General features: G+C 40.8%; 1 long non-coding RNA gene across 1 annotated transcript; it reads left to right on the top strand.

The window, feature by feature from the left end:
• Positions 1-677: 677 nt before the first annotated feature.
• LOC109771484 (uncharacterized) lies at positions 678-5,911 on the top strand. Its single transcript, XR_012202614.1, has 7 exons — positions 678-2,121; positions 2,422-2,497; positions 2,602-2,723; positions 3,300-3,579; positions 3,685-3,743; positions 3,847-4,073; positions 4,189-5,911. It is a non-coding gene; the product is annotated as an uncharacterized lncRNA (long non-coding RNA).
• The last annotated feature ends 495 nt before the right edge of the window (positions 5,912-6,406 follow it).

The raw sequence follows: 6,406 nt of genomic DNA, 5'->3' as shown, positions 1-6,406 counted from the left end.
AGCAAAGCAAGTTGGATGCACACCCACTTAGTTTTTTTGAGCTTTCATAAACTTATGGCATTAGTGCATCCGTTGCATGGCAATCCTACTCACTCATATTGATATCTATTGATGGGCATATCCATAACCCGTTGATACGCCTAGTTGATGTGAGACTATCTCCCTCTTTTTGTCTTCTCCACAACCACTTTCTATTCCACCTATAGTGCTATGTCCATGGCTCACGCTCATGTATTGCTTGAAAGTTGAAAAAGTTTGAGAACGTCAAAAGTATGAAACAATTGCTTGGCTTGTCATCGGGGCTGTGCATGATTTAAATATTTTGTGTGATGAAGATGGAGCATAGCCAGACTATATGATTTTGTAGGGATAAGCTTTCTTTGGCCATGTTATTTTGAGAAGACATAATTGCATTGTTAGTATGCTTGAACTATTATTGTTTTTATGTTAATATTAAACTTTTGTTTTGAATCTTATGGATCTGAACATTCATGCCGCTATAAAAAAATTATATGGATAAATATGTTAGGTAGCATTCCACATAAAAGTTCTATTTTATCTCAGTTGATGGTCTCCGCGGTTAATTTTCGTCCTATTTATTATGGTTTTTTTAGTCCCTCCTCCCACCTTGAATGGTTGACGAAAGAAAATGGACGAACCGGAGTGAGGCCCTTTCCACGAACCAGGGAGCGAGGCCCCCTCGCACAAAAAAAATTGACGATCTATTCCTATTACGACGGGAACCACACTCCGGCCGCCATCGATCCCTTCGCCGCAGTCGCCGAGGTCGACGGAAACCACGCCCCAGCCGGTATCGATCCCTTTGCCGCCACCGAGATCCTGGAGGAGCCGCCGCCATCGATCCCGAGATACTGGAGGAGCCGCTGCCGCCGCGGTCGCCTTCATTGTGGACCTCCAGGACACCATCGGGACACCGCTGGTCCGCTGTCAGGGCACACACCTATGGCGCTCCCATACCTGCAGTCCTGCACACGGACATAGAGCTCACCACTGTCTGCGACGCCACGGAAGCAGCGGCCGATCATCGACGCCGGCCGTACGCATGTCAGCCGCAGTGGACGGCCCCTTCTACGCGTCGTCGTACTTGGAGGGCATTGCTTCGTCTTCATGCAGCATGTGCAGATCGAACTTGTCGAGGATGGTGCTCGAGCTAGATTTGTTCTGGAAGACGATCTCATCATCTATCTACGAGCAATTCGACACAAGAAAACAGGCACGCCAAGTGGCTGTGAATGGCCAAGAACAACCGCAATCCGTCACGGTCGTGTGGCAAGATACAGAGGGAAGGGAAGCAGGATTGGGATGTGAGGTAGAGATACAGCCAGCAAAAGGGGCGAGGAACAGAGACGTAAGTGAGATTCAAAGTTTAGGTCGTGGCCGTTTCTTTCCTCTGGTTAATTAGCCTACCGAGTGTTCATGTCCGGCTCATATTTTTGCATCTAATTGCACTACAATTTTCGCATCTAGAAATGCCTTGTCATTGTTGTGCCCTATGTATTATTTTTGTTTGTCGTAATCATATTTGTACATTGTTCTAGAAAAGTGATTATGTACTTGTAGAGGAAATCTGAATGTGGCTGTGAATTATGTCCAAATTGCAGAACAGGTGAGCCGAACATTTATTTATTACTCAAATCAAAAGCTGGGTTCTTGATCGGAGGCTCCATAACTATCTATGGTGTTGAACTCGATTTACTGAATTTCTCCCAGGCCCAGACATGATCGCTGATAGAGAAGCAGAAGAGGCAATGATGTTAACCATACTGAAGAGCTTTCCTACTCATGCTGTCTGAGCGTGTACTCCCAATCCCAATATGCAGTTCACTTTCAACGCACCTGCATGATAAATAATGCTACCTTTACTGGCTTCATGCAGTTTCGGAGAGGAGAACAGTTGGATTTGTGCGGAGAACTCTGCTAACTATGTTTGGTTCTTGGACCCCATAGATGGAACAGAGAGCTTCATTAACTGTTATTGAAATGTAACAGTGTGCAGGCCAATTAATTTCACCTCAACCAACTATGATGGATGTTGATTTGCTATTCAAAGGCAAGCCTATTTTTGGCACGCTTATTGTGCTACTTCACAATGGAAAGCCGGTATGCTAATTTTCTCTTTCTCAAACCAGCTCTCCTTGTTTTTGTCCATTTTTGTTCAGTACTACCTGAAGGTAACTCTACTGGATAGCAGCCTATCATATATAATTACATGTACCAGCGATTTAGCAAGATTATGTTGATACTGTCAATAGCGAACTACCGCTACATGATATTTGTTGCAATCTGTAAATTATTTTTTGTTTTAATTTCAGCATATCATTTATATACTAAAGCCTCTTCTGGACATGTTGTCTAAGTGCGTCTATATTACTTGGCATTGACTATTCTTCTTTTATTTAGGTTATGGGCATTATTGATCAACCAAATCTTGAGAGAGAGATGGGTTGGGGTGGACGGGAAGAAAACTACCTTAAATGTACAAGAAGTACATACATAGCAATGTTTTTATTTAGGTTATGATCATTATTTTTCTTCTCATTTTTCCAGCAATTTCACTTTATTTTTCTTCTTTGCTTTTAGGTATTTGTGTGATTGTTCAGGACTACATACAAAGCAATGCAAGACACAATATAATTTAGCATTTTCAAGGATACCACATGGAGCAGCAAAATGGAGGAGACGAGCTACCATATGGTGGGCAGGTAACTCGAGGATGGAGGGGCATTGGTTTACAATAAACGTGCACTCTACAAGAAAATTAGAAAACAAGGCACTGGATAAAAAACAAGAAATGCAGAGATCAAATACTTGAGGACTATAACTCTGCAATATTGAAATTAATGAACAGCTAAGCCTTTTCTTTTCCAGATAAACAAACAACTAAGTCTCTTCATTTTTAGAATGAATAGCTAACCTTAATTAAAATCAATTCGAGGCAATTTTTTTTGTTTCTATGTTATGTTGAATGCCTAATAATTTTTCCTCTACATGTCTTGTTTATTAATCTTGTGATTTTCCCAGCATTTTCACTTTAGTTTTCTTCTTTTCTTCTAGGTATTTGTGTGATTGACCGGAACTATATACATAGAATATGCTTGGGAAACAATGTACTGAAAAAACAAGAAAATAGAGACCAAATACTCGAGGGACTACGACTCTGCAAATTGCTTTAGAACTCAAACATCAATGGTGTTGATTATTTTCAAATGTAGGCTTTACAATTAGAGGCTCATGACTTATTAGTGCTATCCTTCACAAAATTGCATTTTTTTGTTCAGTGTGCTAAGGAGGGCGAGCCATTCTGGGAAAGTCCTTGTGGCCGTGAAAGACCAGGATGGCATATTGATTGCAGTGCAATGAGCGGGCATTATTTAGGCAAGCATTTAATATTTATGACGGAGGAAAATATTTGATCTTACCACATCATGGGAATGAGCTTGCGCAAAGGCGAGCAGTGAATCCTGAGAGTGAGGTCAAACGCGGGATGCATAATGGCTTTGTCAACAACAATGGCCAGAAGAAGGCAAAAATAGACAAAAGCTTCTCACTATCAAAGATGTAAGGAAGGTGAATCTCTTATTTTTGTTGGTATACTTGTAGTTAAACTACATACGTATCATTTATTTGTAGTTGAACCTGACCATCCTATTGCTGTCATTGTAGATTATTGTTCTGTGCCATCCCATGGCTCTAAGGCTATTCCTGATGCGAACACACTACAGGTCCGAAGTTAAACACTCTGATATAGCCCTTGAGTTTGCATATGGCCATGTGTACTATATTTATCAGGTACTCACTGTCAGGATGCTCCCTACTTTTATCCAGACTGTACAAGACTCTGAAGAAGTATATCGTTGTGCTGTGATGACAAGTTGGATGTCCCAGTACCAGCAGACGATCGAAAGGTGGTCGACGACAACCACGAGAGTTTCCCGAGACGCATTTCTAACGATCTTCATATTACAGGTGCCCTTGATGAGCTTATGAAGGCAGTGAGAGGCGAGCTATGAACAACAACTTGAGTGATTTGATGCAACTTGAGTGATTTGAAGGTATTTATGTTATAGTTTGAGTATTGCAGTTTATAAAGTCTGAACAGTGTTAATAACAAGCGTCATATATCACTGAAAACAAAGTAACTCATTTGATAGTGTGTTGTGTTCTCAGAAATTGCAGCAGAAACTAGAGCAGCAGCCAGCAGAAAAGGAAATGGCCAGAGAAGAAGTAACAACAGCAGAAAAAGAAACAGTCCAAGGGTACGGCCCGACGACGAGGGCGCCATCCCTCCTCCATGTTGGATCTGGATGACCAGGATGCCATAAAGTTGGGCGTGTGGGCTTGATGTTCAGGTGACGGCGCAATAGTTTGACGGGCGGCAGCGGAGGGTAGGGCGATGCCGTACCAGGGAGAGGACGTGGCGAGAGGAGGATAGTTTCAGGGAGAGATGGCGACGATGATGTGATGGTAGGGGATGGGATGCGATGAATGCCCGAGGGCCGGCCAACTATGCGGGGAGAGAAGGAGCCGGCTAGGTGTGCGAGAAGAGAGTAAGGGGATGGGCTGTCTTTTCTTATTTTCCGTGAAGAAAAATAAAGGATATACCAGCAACTTATGTTTGTTTGTGCGTTGAGATAAATATCACATAGCCTAACAAGTCATTTTTAGAGAATATACCTATAAGTTATCTATAGGTGAGCCTACAATTTATAACTTAAAGCCACGACACTTATTTTGGGACGGAGGGAGTAGAAATTAGGATGCGACTCACTTCTATGAAGAAGAACACGATGCCATAATCAATATATACTGTATACAAGCATATTTCAATTTTATTTATTCTGATACAATATATGTTTAATTACATGGTTCAGTTTTGTTGATCAAGATAAAAACCTATGGATTCGAACGATGCTTTGAAATTATCACTATATTCAAGATGATAATAATTTATTGAATTGTGTGGATTTGTCTGGCTATTTTTTTATGCTCTCGTGGAATTGTAAATATTTGGTTTGTTCGGTTTGCACAGTGAGTATTTCTCGTTGCATATTCTACGCATTCCATGTAAAATATTTGTGCTAAATACATATATTGCTTATGCACGATGGTATGATTGGAGAGTTTTTTTATTATTATATGTCAAGTATTGCGCGAACGAAGTTAAGGACAACATTCCTGATATTGTACGAGAATATCGTGAGCACATCGAGTAGATTTAGTTTGCAACAAATTAATAGTTGGATAATCGCTATCTATGTATACATGGTCAAAATACATATTTTTTATCAACTTATGTTGGTGGTGAATTAGATATCATTTATTTTCTAATTGTTCCCACTGGCTTTTCTATTCATGTGAAATTTAGCATGCATTTGGTTTATATATAATACTAGCAATTTTTTTAAAATGACCGTGGCAACGCACGGGCAGCCTACTAGTATTATCTGTTTTGGATGTTTTATATGCATTGATATGCTATTTTATATTATTTTTGGGACTAACCTATTAACCTAGAGCCCAGTGCCAGTTCATGTTTTTTCCTTGTTTTTGAGTTTCGCAGAAAAGGAATACAAAACGGAGTCCAAACGGAATGAAACCTTCGCGATGATTTTTCTTGGACCAGAAGACAACCAGGAGACTTGGAGATGAAGTCGGAGGAGCCACAAGGCGGCCACAAGGATGGAGGGCGCGCTCATAACGCTATATGGGATCTCAACAGTTTTCGAGGGTAGAGTATTCAACCCAGATTTATAGATTCGACACAAGGGGAGCCAAAAAATACTTGCAAGTATTAGCAGCTGAGTTGTCAATTCAACCACACATGGGATTAATTATCTGTAGCAAAGTAGTATGATTGTTTGGATAATAGTAGCGACAACAATAGTAACGGTAACAGTGATGGCAATAGTTTTGTGACAAGTGCAGAAGTAACGAAAGCAGTAGTAACTTAGCAAAAACAATATAAGAGAAATTCATAGGCATTGGATCGGTAATTTGTTGGATGATATCCATCATGTGACAGTCATAACCTAGGGCGATATGGCACTAGCTTCAGTTCATAAATATAATGTAGGCATGTATTCCGTAAATAGTCATACGTGCTTATGGAAAGAACTTGCATGACATCTTTTGTCCTACCCTCCCGTCGCAGCGGGGTCCTATTGGAAACTAAGGGATATTAAGGCCTCCTTTTAATAGAGAACCGGAACAAAGCATTAACACACAGTGAATACATGAACTCCTCAAACTACGGTCATCACCGGGAGTGGTCCCGATTATTGTCACTCCGGGGTTGCTGGATCATAACACGTAGTAGGTGACTATAACTTGCAAGATCGGATCTAGAACATGGATATAATGGTGATAACATAAACGGTTCAGATCT

The sequence above is a fragment of the Aegilops tauschii genome, chromosome 2 (assembly GCF_002575655.3).
Source record: "Aegilops tauschii subsp. strangulata cultivar AL8/78 chromosome 2, Aet v6.0, whole genome shotgun sequence".
NCBI classification, from domain to species: Eukaryota; Viridiplantae; Streptophyta; class Magnoliopsida; order Poales; family Poaceae; genus Aegilops; species Aegilops tauschii.
This window is presented reverse-complemented; position numbering and strand designations above follow the sequence as displayed.